At 43.9% G+C, this 17,444-nt stretch overlaps 1 protein-coding gene across 2 annotated transcripts in view; it reads left to right on the forward strand.

Annotated features, from left to right (window-relative positions):
- PTPN9 (protein tyrosine phosphatase non-receptor type 9) overlaps window positions 1–17,444 on the forward strand; it is a 2,029,980-nt gene that overhangs the window by 1,764,473 nt on the left and 248,063 nt on the right. The gene's annotated exons all lie outside the window — the stretch shown is intronic.

Raw genomic sequence — 17,444 nt, forward strand, 5'->3', positions numbered from 1 at the left:
TCGCAAGCCGCTACAGACTCCCACATGGAGTCAGCCATGCCGCTGGATACTCAAAGTATTGGAGCCTTGGACGCTAATCCCGCAGATGGGTCTGGAGCTGCTGAGCAGGTACCGGCTTCTGAGGGTGTATTCAGACCTAAGCATCTTTACATTAAAACGACTTCAGCATCAAAGGCAAAGACTAAAGCACCTTCTAAAGCAAGGAAACAAACTCAAGAGCCACGTGGACAGGCCTCTGTGCCCAAAAAACAGATGCTCAAAATGGCCGAAGACTTGATTACCTTGATCAGGGGTTCCCATCCCCCTCCTGATAAGAGGCCTAGGCGCAGGACACTGACTATGAATCTTCAGATCAGGTTTCTATTTCTTCTGATCAGGAATATTCTCTTCCCCCCATGAGGATTTTGATGCTGAAGAATCTATTCCTTCAGCATCTCCCCCTGAGGACTATTCCTTTGGGGAAACCTTGCATACCATGAGGGAGCATTTCCACTGGGAGAACCAAGATTTTTCAGAATCTAAAAAGAGGCTCAGGGATTTTCTTTTACTACCTCAGCACAGGCCTCTAGCTATTCCACCTGTGTTAGACATTGTAGATGATGTGTTTTCGGAGTCTAGTCTGACCACTGACTCCTTACCCCCAGCTCCTGTTAAGCCTGACAGATATTACAGGGTTCCTGACTCACACAAATTTCTTTTTAAAAACCCTGCTGCTGACCCAGAAACTATTTCACAAGGTCCAAAGGGAGTTAAGGCTTCCACTTCAAAAAACCCAACCCCCTCTGACAGAGATTCAAGGGCAGTGGATAGATGGGGAAAAAGGTTTACACATCTGCAACTTTGGCTATAAGTGCCTTAAACTGTCAGTTTCATATGCTTAAGTATCAGCAACATGTCATGGGATTGCTTAAACAGAAAATGTTGTTAAATTCTGAATGTGCAGAAAACAAGGAAATGCAGGATTTACTGTATGCAGCAGAACAAGTTGGAAAACATACTTTGCAATGTGGTTTTAATTCTTTAGAGGCCTCCTGCAGGGCTGCAGTTACAGGTTCTGTAATTAGGAGGCATGCTTGGTTAAAGGAACAAAATCTGCCTGATCATGTTAAAGTTAAATTACTAGATGCTCCTTTACAGCATGATACTTTGTTTGGTGTTAAGGCAGAAGAGGTGTTAAAGAAAATGGAGGACAAAGCTAAATCTATGCAAACTGTCAAAGAATTTTTACAAGTAGACACTGGCCTACAGAAAATTGGTCCTTTCCTGTGTCAGACAGACCTCAAAGGGGCAGATCCCAATAGCCTAGGGGCAGATCCCAGGTGCAAGGTTCTTATAGGCGCAGGCAATGGGGTGCTTCTACCTCCAAAGTTGGAGAAGATAGATCACAAACATACAGAAAACAGTTCCAATGACTTCCCCCTGCCTGTACCAAGCACTTATCTTCTGGCAGCACCCTTAGGGGGAAAATTATCACTTTTTGCTCAAAAGTGGCACATCACAACCCAGGACAAGTGGGTTCTAAACATAGTGTCACAAGGATACAAGTTCCATTTCCATACTATGCCAAAGGCAAACGCTGGCCAGATCTGCCAAACAATCAATGGGCAGAGGCACAAAAACAAGTCTCATCCCTCATGAACATGGGGGCCATTCGACAAGTACCAGAGCAAGAGCAGAGACAATGATTTTACTCAAGACTGTTCTTGTAACCCAGAAAGGACAAGGCCTGGAGGCTGATACTGGACCTATCTATTCTGAACACTTTCCTGGATATTCCAAAATTCAAAATGTTGACTTTGCAGCAGCTTCTGCCCATGTTGGGCAAGAATGATTGGCTTGTGACTTTAGACCTAAAAGAGGCATACCTGCATGTTCCAATCAGACAATCATGCAGACAATACATAAGATTCAAGGCTGGTTCAATGCATTACCAATTCTCTGCACTGCCCTTTGGCTTATCTACTGTGCCCAGGGTCTTTACAAAGTGCCTGGCACCAGTAATTGCATTTTGCAGACAAAGAGGAATACAAATATATCCTTACTTGGATGACTGTCTCATTCAAGCAGAGAACAAGGACATTCTTCTTCAACATCTGGCATTTGTGAAAAGACTTCTAACATGCCTAGGGTACACAGTCAACAAAAAGAAATCAAAACTAGTACTCTCACAAGAGATAACATTCCTGGGTGTAAGCTTGAATACAACTGCCCAGATGGCTTATCTCACGCCAGACAAACAAAGGCAACTGACTACTTATTTCAAAATGTTGGCAACAAAGGCCCAGTTATCTGCAAGAAAAATTCCGCAGGCTTTGGGCTTCATGGCATCCTGCATCCTACTAATTCCATATGCAAGACTGCAAATGAGGAAACTTCAGTGGTACCAAAAAAGTGTTTGGACTCAACATTGCCACAGCCTGGAAACAGTCATTACTCTCATTCCCTGCCTGCAACAGGAGTTTCGATGGTGGGCAAAGGCTTGTCACCAGAACAAGGGACAGCCATTCACATTACCTCCAGCCAGGCAGACACTAAAAACGGATGCATCAGATTATGCCTGGGGAGCCCACATGGCAGGAAGAGGCACTCAGGACACATGGTCCTCAAACCAAATGCATCTTCATATCAATCAAAAAGAGATGTTAGCTGTTCAAAATGTCCTGACAGCCTTCAAGGACCTACTTCATCCGGGACAACTACTGATAAAGACAGACAACACCACAGTCATGTGGTATATAAACAGGCAGGGGGGCACACATTCTTACCTCCTTTGCAGACTAGCCATGACCTTGTGGGACACAGCTTTGACTTACTAAGTACATCTGCAAGCACGATTTCTGCCAGGAAAGGAAAATACTCTGGCAGACTAACTAAGCAGAAACCTCATGGATCCTCACGAATGGAAGCTGGATCCACAAGTCTTCAGCATGATAACAAGGAAATGGGGATGCCCGGACATAGATCTATTTGCTTCCCCTCTCAATTACCAACTAAAAAGATTCAGCACAAGGACTTATCTCAGACAAGCATGGAAAGTGGACGCCCTATCTTTCAGCTGGAAAAACCTATCCGTATATGCCTTTCCTCCACTGCCTCTCCTCCCCAAGGTGCTCCTAAAGGTCAGACAGGAGAAGCCAAAGATGATACTGATTGCCCCAGACTGGCCACATCAGTACTGGTATCCAATACTAAGGAACTTATCTCTATAAGCGGCTTGGACCTTACCTCAAATACCTCGACTACTGTCCCAGCAAAACAATCAGATCTTGCACAGTCAACTCAGGACATTAAACTTGGCAGCATGGCGGATAATGTAGTCCTACAAAAAACACCTCTCAGTAAAGCCTACTACTAGAAAGTCTTATGCTGGAAAATGGAAGAGATTCTGTGCCTGGAACCAGGTGCAAGGAACTGATACAGCGGTACCAAATATTCCTCAGATTTTGCAATACTTAAGTGAGATGTTGGACAAAGGCCTATCTTTTTCATCAATTAAAATTCATGCCTCTGCCATTTCGGCTCATTACAGTACAGAGCCACCACTTTTTTCTCACCCTTTATTAAGGCAGTGCCTCAGAGGAGCCAAAAATTTAAGGCCCCCAAGAAGACTACCAATACCTGCATGGGACCTCAACTATGTCTTGGAAAAGCTCACCCTGCCTCCTTTTGAGCCAGCTGCTACAGCTGATATGCAAGTTTTTATTTTGGAAAACAGCTCTGCTATTAGCAATTACTTCTGCAAGATGAGTTTCAGAGCTACAGGCGCTCATGGCTGTGGAACCTTTCATCATTTTTCATCCAGACAGGGTCTCCCTGAGGACAAACCCAACATTTATGCCTAAAGTAGTGTCCAGTATGGCTCTTAACCAAACCATCCATCTGCCAACCTTTTACCCAAATCCACAGAACAAGGGGGGGAATTCTGCATTCTTTGGACGTACACAGACAGCTTAGATTCTACTTGGACAGAACTAAAGCTTTCAGGAAGACCCAGCAATTACTAGTGGCATTTGCTGCAGGATCACAAGGAAAGCCCATCTCAAAGCAGACTATTTCTAAGTGGTTAGGCCACTGCATTCGTTTCTGCTACTTACACCATGGCAAGCCAGTGCCTAAGGGCATTAGGTCTCATTCCACCAGAGCTGCAGCCACCTCAGCAGCCTTTCTCAGGGGAGTACCAACCAGAGACATTTTAGAGGCGGCTACTTGGAGTTCAGTGCACACCTTTACAAAGCATTATCATCTGCCAGTCTACTCTAAATCCAGGGCAGGCTTTGCCACTGCAGTTCTGCAGGGCCTCTTAGCCGCTCCTACTGCTGTCTAGTTCCAGCCTCCAAACCATAGCTTTGGGACTCTACCCAAATGTAATGACTGCAACAGTGAAAAACATAGTACAGTTGTGTACATTTACTGTAAATGTAGATGTTCGAGTGTATTCACTGTTGCAGTCCAGATTACCCACCCGCATTCCCCCTTTTTTCTTTTGGATCTTATCCTTCCTTCTCTGATTTATACTACCTATGTCGTGTATTTGATTATAGATGAAGGTAAAATTTATATTTATGTATTTGAGGGCACCTGACATCTGGGGCAAGAAAAACTGAAGAAAATGGCGTTGGCTGCTTCTTTTATACCCCTGACGACCTGACGTCAGGGAAGGGGTGACAGCAGCTGACGCAGGACCCAAGACTTTGGAATTCAGGCCGGTTGAGGGCAACCTGCCAGCAGGATTACCCAAATGTAATGACTGCAACAGTGAATACACTCGAACATCTACATTTATGGTAAGTGTACACAACTGTAGTTTCTCTGCCCTCCTTTAACTTATCCATGGCTATAGCTCCATCCCTGCAACCTCTGCTCTGAACCTACAGTGTCTAAAGTCTCACTGAGAGTTCTCAACTAAAATTATGAATATTTCCATCAAATACACAGCTAGAAATACACAACAATTGCTGAGTATGGTGATTGTACATCTTTAACTGCAAACAATATAAAACTGTTTTTTTTCTGATTCTATATAAGTCCAGTTTTCTGTGGGTTTGTGCTCAGTTCCTCAGAGCTGCTCTTGGTTTGGCTACTTCACCTGAAAGTTGCAGAGAATCTGCATCTAAAGCCATCTGTTGCTAAAATAATGAAAATAAGTATCATTTTGCACTTATGCTGATTATTTAACTGTATTCATAAGAATTTCTCAACTGCGGTGGTGGTGCTGCGCTAGCGTTGTTGCCTCACAGTAAGACGTTGCCCTTTTCGATTCTCAGCTAGAGTGTCTTCTGTTTGGAGACATGCGTGAATGGGCGTAACTTCGTTGAAGGTTGTGCATCAGGGCCGGCAAATCGGCACGTAAAAATCTACTGCCAATCATTAGCAGACTGGAGTTCCGCTGTGGCGACCCGTAACCGGGAAAAGCCAAAAGACACAACAAAAAAATTCAGTGTCTCAAAGCTGAACTGTTTCCACTGCTGCTACTGAAGTACTTAATTACATTCTGTCTGCTAGTTTTTTAGGACAGTACTATATAGATTATGTGGTTTCCCTGCACTTGAGCTCTAAAACCAGAATTTTTACATTACAAGGGTTTTCTGACTGCACTCTTGTGGCAGAAGTGTGCTGTAGCAAATGCATCTGAGTTGGGTGCTGCTGGCTGAAAGTGTATTGTGCGTTTTCCTGATTGGTCTATAGGCCTTGCTGTTGTAAAACTTGTTTTTCTGATACTGTATAAGGCCAATGTTTGTGTGGGTTTGTGCCCAGTTCCTCAGAAGTGCTCTTGGTTTGGCTACTTTTCCTGAGAGTTTCAAAGAAAATGCTGCACCTAAAGCCATATGCTGCTAAAAGAACTAAAATTAGTATAATTTTTGCAATTCTGCTGATTATTTTACTGTATTTCATAAGAATTCTGTGTTAATTGTTACATTTCTCACACTTTAGTAATGTTTCAAAGCTGAACTGTTTCCACTGCTGCTGAAGTACTTAATTACATTGTGTCTGCTAGTTTTACTGGACAGTAGCATCTAGATTGCGTGGTTTCCTTGCAATTGAGCTCTAAAACCAGCATTTTTACATTAAAAGGGTTTTCTATCTGTACTCTTGTGGCAGAAATGTGTTGTACTAAACCTGTCTGTGTTGAGGCTGCTGGCTGAAAGCTTATTGTGTGTTTTTCTGATTGGTTTGTAGGCCTTGTTGTTGTAAAACTTATTTTTCTGTTTCTATATTAGCCCACTGTTTGCACTAGTTTGCTGTCCGTGCAGCAGTGATTAGCATACTGTATAGACACAAACACTGTCAAGTTCAAATTTTCTGGTACAACCTTTCCCAGTCCCCCTGCTGCTCTAGGAGCACCTGAGTTGTGCGCAGAGCAGCACCGTCTTGTTGGATAGCTGCAACTGACATTGAGTATAGCACCCCTTTTTCATCCATGTTCTATCATCCCAGTTCAGTTAAATCTCTCCTCTCTTCTCCCTGGTTAAACCCATAGTAAAAAATTTGGAACCATGGATAGGCACTTTTCTGCTATCTCTGTGGGCAGCCTGGTGGCAGTGTAGCAGTTGTCTCATGTATACTGACAACCACTTACTCCTGAAGCAAACACAGTATGTGAGAGATGTAGTTACACTATGAAAATAGAGACATGAATCTCACAGACTGACAAATCAAATTACAAATAGTTTGTCAGCACTTGCACATTATTTCCCCTCACTAAATAAGGTCCCAACACATAAACCCACATATGACAGGTACTCACAAGTAACTTACCAAAATTTCAGAAGGCTCCTATTTGGTGCCCTCAGAAACCACATGCAAACAAATCCAAGTCAACACAAACCACTACACATGTAAATACACATCGCAGTGTCTCCACAAGCAACCCCCTCAGGGGAACCGCCACACGTTCAAACATCTTGATCATAGGAGCAGCCTTAGGTCAACTGGTGTCCTAGGCAAAAGGGCTCCACTGCGCCCCTCATCACACCACCCGGTGCCCCTCTCCTGGTCTACCTGCACCAAATAAATACTGGAAAAGCACCCCTTCTAGATCGGTGCCCTAGGCAGCCGCCTAGTTGGCCTATGCCTAAGGCCGACTATGTGAGAAGACAACCCCCTCCCCCATGAGGATGATGGTTACTGTCAGTTGCCTGTCAGGGGCTAGGACTCGCCAGATCATGCTGACACTCAGGTCACTCAACCACAAGTACCAGTATGACTCAGTCATAGTCCATTTGGTGTGAATGACCTCAGATGTACCTCCTTGGACTATATGAAGAGAGATATGATGGACCTCTGTGAGTATGTGTCACAGGTTGGTATTAGCCTTGCACTGAACAGCATTCTTCCCTCACCAATAATGAATGATACCACAATACAAACAGAAATTGATTGATTTAGTTACTGCTGTCATTCTATGGGGGTCCAGTATTTGTCAACCTGGGCAACATGATAAATAGACCACATTACTTTTCCAGAGTCTACACCTGTCTCAGCTAGGCTTTCAAAAACTGTTCAGGAATTAGCCACCTCCATAGTGCCTTTTAGGCAGTGTTAAACTAACATACCTACCAACATAACAATTTTTTTGTAATTCCAAGCTGAATATACTACTGCTCAGTGCTAGGAATCTTAAGAAACTGCACTCTCTGGAAGCTGTCCTCACCCTGGAGAATGCTGATGTCTGTGCAGTGACAGAGACGTGGTTCAAGGCTGTGGACAGCACCCCGGCAGTGCAAGGCTAAAATGCATATCACAAATTCAAACCCACCCTCTGAAAAGGAAAAACAAAAGGAGGAGGTATTTTCATTTACATAAAAACAGTCACACCTCTAGATTGGTCAAGCAGGATGACTCATTTGAGCCAGTCCATGTCCAGCTGACCTTAATCAAAATCCCTCACCATATCATCACTAGCTACAGGTCCCCAGCGTTGAATCATGAAAAGCACTTCGTACACCTGAAGTTACTAGACTGACTTACCATTCAGCCTAACACACTAGTCATTGGCAATTTTAACTATGCCTCCATAAACTGGCAAACATACACGACCACTAACATGCAGGCTCATACAAATGCTCTCGAACAGCTGGTCTGCACTCCCACTAGAGGCTCAAATATCCATGCCATAGTACTCACAGATATGCGGCATTAGACCCCCCCCCCCCACAATGTAATGTCCTCATTGTAAGATTGGATCATAGGGCGGCCACAGTGGTGCAGCGGGGTTAGTGTTGTCGCCTTACAGCAAGAGGTTCTCCAGTTCGATCCTCGGCTGGGGTGCCTTCTGTGCAGAGTCTGCATGTCCTCCCTGTGGTCATGTGGGTTTCCTCCGGGTCCTCTGGTTTCCTCCCACATCCCAAAGACATGCTGTAGGTGGACTGGACACTCTAAATTGGTCCTAGGCGTGAGTGTGTGCATGTGTGTGCCTTCTGTGGAAGGTTGGACGCTGGGCTGGCAACTCGACACTGTAAAACTCCACTGCCAATCATGAGCGGACAGGTGATCTGCTGTGGTGACCCCTAACCGGGAAAAAACGAAAGAAGAAGAAAAAGTAAGATTGTATTATAAATCAGTCTCTTTTGAAATAAATGTAATGGTAGAACTCCCAAAAAACCCTAAAGAATATTTCCGAAGCAAATTACCTTCTAAGTGATTTTAAAGCTCCCTCTAACCCTGAAAACACAAAGCCCTATGCAGCAGTATACGTGAATGCCCTGTACAACCACTTAAACCACTGCATAGAAACTGCATTACATTCCCAAACTAAACCCAGGTCTAGCCAGAAAAACAAGCAACCCTGGTAGACCCCCGGCATAAATAGATTTTAACATATTAGGAAGAAATTCCTGCCTAGAAGTAAGTGGCAGGGTGCACAACAGAGAAAAAAATCCCTCATTAGCCTCAACAGGCAAATCAGGGAGTCAAGTCTTCAAAAGCTAAATACAATACAAAAATAGTCTCCCAAATAAAGAGATAACTTCAAACCATTTTTTAGTTATGTCCAAAATCTTAAGGGAAACAATCAGCAATGTCCTGAGTTGGCTGTAGATGCTACTACCTGTACTTAGCCAGAAGAAGTAGCAAACCTGCTGGCTGATAAATTCAGCTCAGATTTCACCTCCGGTCACTTCCCATGAAGTATCCCCTACCATTCCTTTGTCCATTATCACGAAAGAAGAGGTCATCACTCCACTTCCAAAATCTAAAAATACAGCATCAGTGGTCCCTGACAAAATCCCAGGGTGCCTTTTAAATAGATTGAAACATGACCTAGCAGACCCACTTGGATCTCTATTTAACTACAGTCTCCAGACAGGCTTTGTCTCAGTAGAATGGAGGGATAGCAGCAGTTATCCTTCTGCACAAGGGGGGACCATCAATTGGCCCAGGAAACTACTGACCCATAAGTCTGACTAGACTCATATGTAAGGCTGTGGAAAGGATAGTCATGGACCTGATTAACAATGACATAGGAAATCTCCAGACTCTGTACCTAACCCTGTTCGGCTTTGTCAAGGGCAGGTTTTGCCTATCAATCTTTTGGGCTTCTTTGAGAAGGTCATCAAGGCCATGGAAGAGGGTAAGAGTAGGTAATACCACCTACTTTGACCTGGCCAAGGCATTTGTAACAATACCCCACTCAGGTATTATAAACTCACAAATTTGGGCATAAATCTCTACATCACTAGATGGATAGCCAAATGCTCAAGGAAAGGACACATGTTAAAATGGGAGAATCAACATCCAGCAAGAGGCCAGTCACCAGTGGTGTACCACAGGTCTCATTGCAGGGCCCCCTTCTGTTTGGGATGTACTTCTCAGATGTCATGGCATATGTAGAAGGCCTTTAGTTGACCAAGTTTGCTGATGACTTCAAGTTGGGGGCAATCATTGATTCCCCAAACAATGTTGATATCCTACAGAAAGGTCTGATGGAGAATAATGATTGGTTTCAGAGCCATGGCTTCAAACTAAATGCAAATAAGTGCATAATAATACCCTTTGGGATATCAAATGCATCTGCAAATTACAACATCAATAGCACCCCCTAAGAGTAGACCTAGTGGTGAGAGAACTGGGTATTCAAATAGATAGTTATCTGAACTTTGTCCACAGTGCTCAGAAAACCTTCTTTGTGGCTCAGCTCACAATTAAGGGCATGGCATCCAGATCTAAAGATATTGTAGTACCACTGTATTTGGCCTTCATCAGACCAATAATCGAGTACAGTGCACGTATTGGCATGTACCCAGCCAAGTACCTGCAACAGCTGGAGCGTCCTCATAGGTTTCTCACCAGATAAATAGAGGTTATAACCAACATGTCATATGCAGACTGATTAAAAGCTCTATCATGTTATTCAGTTTCCTACCGATTACTGAGGGGTGATCTGTGCCTGTCCTACTGCCCTGACGGAAATGTTGCATATTCAAAAAACTAAGTTGGCAAGGGTTACCCACTCTAAAGATCTAAACTTGATCTCTGACATGAGTAGATCATACTGGAGAGACAGATATGTGTCCCAGAGATATTGCACCTCCTCTGGAGTAGGCTTCCTTTTCATATGAAGCAGAGTACTTCAGTTACCATCTTCAGATGCAAAGTGGACCTCTGAATCAGTGGATAAAAACTTGCAAATTCACTCCTGGGGTGGCTCCCATGTCACTTACAGACAAAGGCAGACTGCCTGTGAAAATTGTCAAACCCCACTTGCTGATGCTTATCTTTCCCCTAGGGATAGAAGATTGGGCAAACCCCGATAGGTTTGTACGGGCTCTTGAGCTGTTAGCCTAGTAATCTCCTGTGAACAAAAGTATTCCTTCCATTGGACAAAAAAATAAATTGTATATTTTTCAGTACCTTATTTGGCTGGTCCCCCAGTGGCCAATGAATTGCATCCTGAAAGCATCAGGAATCTTCTCTGTTGCTTAAACCATTTTTATTATCATTGGTGGTACAGTGCCAGTTAAAATACATCAACTCAAGAATTTTATTTTATCTTAAATTGAAAAAAAACTTTTCAAACAGCCACCCCATTTCATTGTGTGACATCACAAGAAGAAAAGCCAATCAGCTAGCCAGGCATCTGTGCAGTGTTTAGTGAGGAGCACTTACATGTGTATTTACTTTTCTTTGCCTATTTTCCTTAGTGCTGCAGACAGGGACAAAATTACAGAAAAGCTAAAATGCCACACTCTTATAGTTATGGTGCCACCAGAGAGCAGGTACTTTACTTCTGTGGTAAGAAAGTCCTATAAAATAAGTTTTGCATTAACATGCATTTTCTGAAGGATACGGATTCTGAAGTTTAAATATGTGTGCATGCATATATGTATATATTTATGTATGTGGATATTTATTTGTATATGTGTGCAGATATTTATGTGTGGCTGTTTTTGTGTATGTATTCATGTAAGTTTATATTTGAGTGTGTGTTATATGTATACACACACACACATAGTGTGCATAGTGTGTGTATTTGTTTATATTTTTGTACAATGCATCCTTGAATGGATAGATAGATATAGATATGGGTGCATAGTATTTGGTTGAACATTCAAATGAGCAACTATTAAATGATGATTCACTGCTGGTCAAACATTTGAATGTATTTAGAACTGTTTGCACCTTTGTAGAGCTTGTGTTAGCGTGAGGTTGATATGTATAAGTGAAGTGAGTTAGGGTGGAGCCCCCACATGGAGTGATTGTAGGGAGAGGTGAATCCCACACATAAAATAACTGTCATTGCATTTTTATATAGGGTGTAGGGCATTTCTTGGTGTGGGTTACTGATTTTTTTGATGTGGTGTTTATTTTATTTTTTGCAGATCATTATTATATTCAAGAAGGTCCATCATTGAGAAGTTTTGTCCCTTGTGTAAGTCTACAGTATTTGGTGGACCAGCTTTTTAATGTTCAATCAATTTAAATATATTGATGTATCTACATGTATGTGCATATATTTAATTTAGTGTAAGGGTCAGAAATGTCTGGTAACCCAAATACAAAGATCAGTAAGTGAGAAAGTGATTTTTTTTCTATGCCAAATTATGAATATAAAGTAATAACTTGAAAAAGACAGAGTATATATGGTACTTCACTGTATCAGATGAAAGTTTACATAATGCTGCATAAATTACCTCCAATACATGCTATCTGCTTACTACCAGTTTGCAGATGTTAAAAAGAAGTTATGTACTTACCATAACGTTCCATGTGAGTTGTTCATCTCGCCTTCATTCTTTACTGATGGGTTCGGAGCCAATCCCTCAGCTCCGAGTCGGCCAATTGCAAATCTCGAGGTCTTCAAATAGCTCGAGGCCAAGTCCCTATCCCATGATGCACCTAGAGTTACCTAGAGTTAGAGGCCCATATAGAAAATATTTCCATTTGCTAAGATATAGCTTCCTAGTAGACGATTTATGAGCAGATAAGAGAATTTGTTTTGTCTCATTGGAAAGGTTATGGAACCTGGCTATGATGGGAATTGGAGCAGCCAAGCTGTCAGCTTCAGGGACTGCAGAGAGGGATGAAGTTCTCCCGACGAGTGCGTCAGAAGGTCCGGAACTGGGTCCAGAATCCAAGGGTCCTCCAAAAGATGAAGTCGAAGGAAGGGGGAACCAAATCTGATGAGGCCAATGAGGGGCTATTAGAATGATGGTCCTTCCCAGGGTTTTTGCTTTCTGTAGAACCTTGGGTATCAACGGGATTGGTGGAAATGCATAGAGGAGACCTGGAGGCCAATCTTGTACGAGTGCGTCCCTTGGGGCTTCTCCTGGAGGGGGAATCAGGGCAAAGTAGCTTCTGCATTTCGTGTTCATGTGACTGGCAAAAAGGTCACAGCAAGGCTGGCACCACTTGCGGAATATCCTGTCCGCTATTTCTTTCTTGAGGGACCACTCATGGGGCAACAAGAGTGCTCTGCTCAGCTTGTCTGCTATCACGTTGGATTTCCCCAGGATGTGCATTGCCAACAGAAAGCGCTGGGTGGAAACAGCCCACTGCCATACTCTGAGAGCCTCGCGACAAAGGGGTAGATTCCTCCTTGTTTGTTCAAATACCAGACCACCGACATGTCTGTCTGAATCGCAATCGTACCCAGAGGAAGAGAGCCCTGAAAGTACTGCAACACCAAAAGTACTGCTCTCATCTCTAGGACATTGATATGCAGATGTGTCTCTTGATCGGTCCATGTGCCTTGGGCTGTCTTTCCCTGAAAATGCCCCCCCCCACCCTGTCAGGGAAGCGTCCGTGGTCACTGTGGCCACTGGAGGGGGTAGCACAAATGGACGTCCTATCGTGACATGAAGTGAGGTCAACCACCACTGAAGATCCTTTGCATGAATTTCTGATCATTATCATGTGAGACATGGGAAACTCTTGTTAAGACCATTGAGTGAACAACAGCCATTGTAGTATCCGCATGTGCATACGAGCTAGTGGTATGGCTAGAATTGCTGCTGCCATCATGCCTAATAATTTCAGAACTTCTGATGCTGGTGCTCTGTCTTTGGATATCAGAATGCTGACATGCTGACGAAGAAGAAAGACTCTTTCTGTTGGAAGCCTTAGTGTGGTGGTGGTAGTGTCCAGTTCTGCCCCAATAAAAACGATATGCTGCGATGGCAACAAGGCAGATTTTTCTGAGTTGAATGTAATGCCCAATTGATTGCAGAATGACAGAGTGGACTCCCTAGCCTGAATGAGTTAATGCGTGGTGGTGGCGGTAAGGATCCAATCGTCTAGGTATGGAAACATCTGGAATCCTAAACGCCTCAGGTGAGCCGTGACCACTGCCATGCATTTGGTGAACACTCTGGGAGTTGTAGTGAGACCAAAGGGCAGGGCTCGAAACTGGTAATGATTGGCTCCCAGCCGGAAGCGCAGATGATCCCTGGATAGCCCGGCCATTTTTATGTAGTAGTATGCATCCTTGAGATCTATCGAGCACATCCAATTGTCTTTCCCTAAGAAGGGAAGTAGAGACTGAAGCGTGACCATCCGGAACTTCTCTTTCTTTACATATTTGTTCAGTCTGCTGAGGTCCAGTATGGGTCTCCATTCCCCCATCATTTTTGGAAATAAAAAGAATCTTGAGTAAGTTCCGGATCCTATCTGGTCTGCTGGTACTGGTTGGATGACTGTTTTTCTTTGCAACGTTTGGACCTCTATTGTTGCTTGTTCCCTGTAACTGGGTGGAACATCCGGGATTTTTCTTATGGGTGGAGGGAGTGTGGCAAATGGGATGAAGTATCCTCTGGAAATTATACTTTGTATCCAGCTCTTTTGTTATTTTGAGCCAGGCATCTGGGTACAAAGATTAGTGACCCCCGACTGCCTCCAGAGCAGGACAGTCATGCCTCCTTTCAGGAGCACTGGTAGGGCTTCTCAGAGAAGTGATCTCTGTCACCCTGGTGTTGCGGACCCCCTCTGCCGCGAGGGCGGCGTCTTCTATTATTGCCCCTCCTCTGCCTCTGGAGGGGGTTCACCACTTGCGTCTTGAAAGACTTCTTGGGCTTTTCGGAACCACATTTTTCCTCCCCTTTGACCCTTAGGGAAGGGTCTGGTAGGGGTGGAAAAATGGACCCTGACAGCAGACAGAGCCTTTCTGTCCTGCTCACACCTGGTTAAAGTTTCCTTCACTTTAGGCCCGAAAAGGGACGAGCCATCAAAGGGAGTATTCACAAAGATTGACTTGAAGGGCTCAGCAAAAGAACACAAGACCATCCAGGAGTGTCTCCTAAGAGCAACTCCTGCACCTGCCGCCCTACTCATTCCATCAGCTGCATATGAGATGAGGAGCATGAATGAGTTTACTATAGAATTGAGGGTAGCAAAATGGGTGGCAACTTTGTCGGTAGCTCCTGCAGCTACTGTACCCTGAAGAGCATCTCCTAGCTCTTTAAGGAAATGTCTTTGTAACCTGGTAAAATGGGTTAAATAGTTGAGCGAACGAAGAGCAAAAGTCGTTGAACTAAACATGCGCTTCACATATCTATCCATGATCCTGGAGTCTCTGTTACGAGGGTGGATAGACGAGGAAGCTTCAGACATTTCCTTTTTGGTGACTGTCGCCACCACCATGGCATCAACTGGAACACCATTAACTTATTAGGCCTCCTAGGGACAGGCTCCATAGTACCAGAGACTCCCACGCCCTTTGTGAGACCAGCTACATCAGCTCATTGAAGGGCGGAGACACCCAAGAGGTGGAGGGCTGAAACCCGAAAGCCTTCAGGAGAACTGACTCATCCTCAGTAGGGTTTTTGGACTGCCAGTCACCCCTATGCTTCAGGATTTCAAGTATCTCAGCGAATGAGATATCTTCAGAGGGGGACCATGGGGACCCTTCTGACTCATCAGTATCAGATGTGGGGGGGAGTCTAGATGTTTCCTCTTACACAATCTCTTCCTGGGAACCTCATCAGTGGGAGCTTCTGGTGAGGTCTTGGAAGAGCAAGGGCAACCCAATGGGGCTTCCTGAGGCTCTGGGTCTCAACGCTTGGTCAGGACGTGTGAGGCAGAAGCAGACACAGGCACTTTAGGAGAGGAGGAAGACAGACCTGAGGTCGAGGATGTCTTAGGAGACATGACTCTCCTCATGGCATCGAAAGCACCTCTGTTCCGATGTGAGGGAACCGACGGATCCGAGGAAACTATCGATACCCCCGGCACTGGGACAGTGGGCTCCGAGCCAGAGGTTGGAGCCAAGCTCATCCGAGCCGAAGCCCTGAGAGGCAGAGTCGGAACCGACATGTCGGTCCGACTATCCTCCTCGAACCCAACCAGAGAGTGTTGGCTCATAGAGTCTTCGATCAGCACCGAGGAAGTCAGAGGAAAGGGAGCCGAAGACACTGGAGCAGGCATTGGCTCCAAGGGTTCTAGAATCAACAGGTCCGGCTCTGAAGGACCAGCATGGCTCAGAGGAGTTTCAGTTTGAGCTGGTGTAAAGGTCTTCGGCTCCAAAGCCACTTGGGTCAAAGCTGATAAAATTTTTACCAAGGCCGGTGCTAGTAACAGCTTCTGCACCACACGATCCACGTCCACATCAGAAAGGCTGATGGAGGACTGAGATGAGCACACCAAAGGTGGTTACCGACTGTAGTAATGGACTCTTAGGAGTTTCGGATACCGGTTCTAAGACTGAGGACCGGCTCCGAAAAGAAAAGACTGTCAGTTCCGATGGCAGTGGAGCTGAAGTCGAAGATTTGTTAGATTCTGAAATCTTAGAAGACTTTGAGGACTTGCTGAATCCATCTTGGTTGCTCAAAGCTTCTTGGAAGGACAGTTTCAACAAACCTCTGTCTATTAGTTTTCTTTTCCTTTCCTGTAGGACCCTGGAGGAGAAGGAATGGCATATAGCACAGATATCTTGTAAATGTAGTGCTGGTAGACAGTACACACAATTTACATGGCTGTCTGTTACAGACATCTTTTGGCCACACTTTGGGCACTTTTTGAAGCCAGACTTAAGATGCTTCTCTTGGTCAGCCATTGAAAACTCTGAGAGAAAAATTACTGTCATTTGTCACCACAAAAAATTCTAACAGTAATTATCCACAAAAAGCCTTAATAAAATCAGGCTAAGTCACACACACAGTAATGCTAATGTAAATATTAAAGTGACAGGAAAGAGTAAATTATTGTCACCACCACAAACTGTCTAAAACACACAATATGAGAAGACTATGCAAAGAAAAGAGTATAGCTGCTGTAAGGTACAACGCACTGTCTAAAAATTCTAAAAAATATCTATGTTAAACAAAATTACTGTTAACTATGAAAAACTACCACAGTAATTAATAATTTCAAGCCTTTCTAAAAAAATTTCAAGGCTAAACACACCACACAGCAATATCTAACTATTTAGCAAAAAAAAAAAAAAGTGACAAAAGGTCACTGACTAAACACACTCTATTAACTAGAAAAAGGTTTTTAAACTAGGCCTAAAGCAAGAGGCCAACTAGGAACATTTTTAATCACACTGAGGGAAGGGACTAAAATGTAGAAACACACACACCAAGCTGTAAGAGCTTTCTAAAACTATTTAAACTTTCTAACTATCTAAATATCAATATAAGTAAGTAGAAAAAAAACAGTTTTAATAGCCCGAGCTAATGCAGAACCTTTGATCTGTTGCAGCGGCAAACTAGATTTGGGGTAACTCTAGGTGCATCATGAGATAGGGACTTGGCCTTGAGCTATTTGAAGACCTCATGCTTTGCAATTTGATGACTCGGAGCCAAGGGATCGGCTCCGAACCCATCAGTAAAGAATGAACGGTGAGATAGAACAACTTCACATTACTTGTTTAGTAATAAAATATGCATATATGCATGAATATCAGTTTCTGTGTATATCCTAGTCATTGTCCATCCAGATGCATTGTTGAACGGCATTTCCCATGTCCAGTCACCATGGCTTCTCAAACAAATGGACTACTCTGTACCACAGAA

The sequence above is a fragment of the Protopterus annectens genome, chromosome 7.part0, assembly GCF_019279795.1.
Source record: "Protopterus annectens isolate FY-2018-M chromosome 7.part0, PAN1.0, whole genome shotgun sequence".
Taxonomy (NCBI): Eukaryota; Metazoa; Chordata; order Ceratodontiformes; family Protopteridae; genus Protopterus; species Protopterus annectens.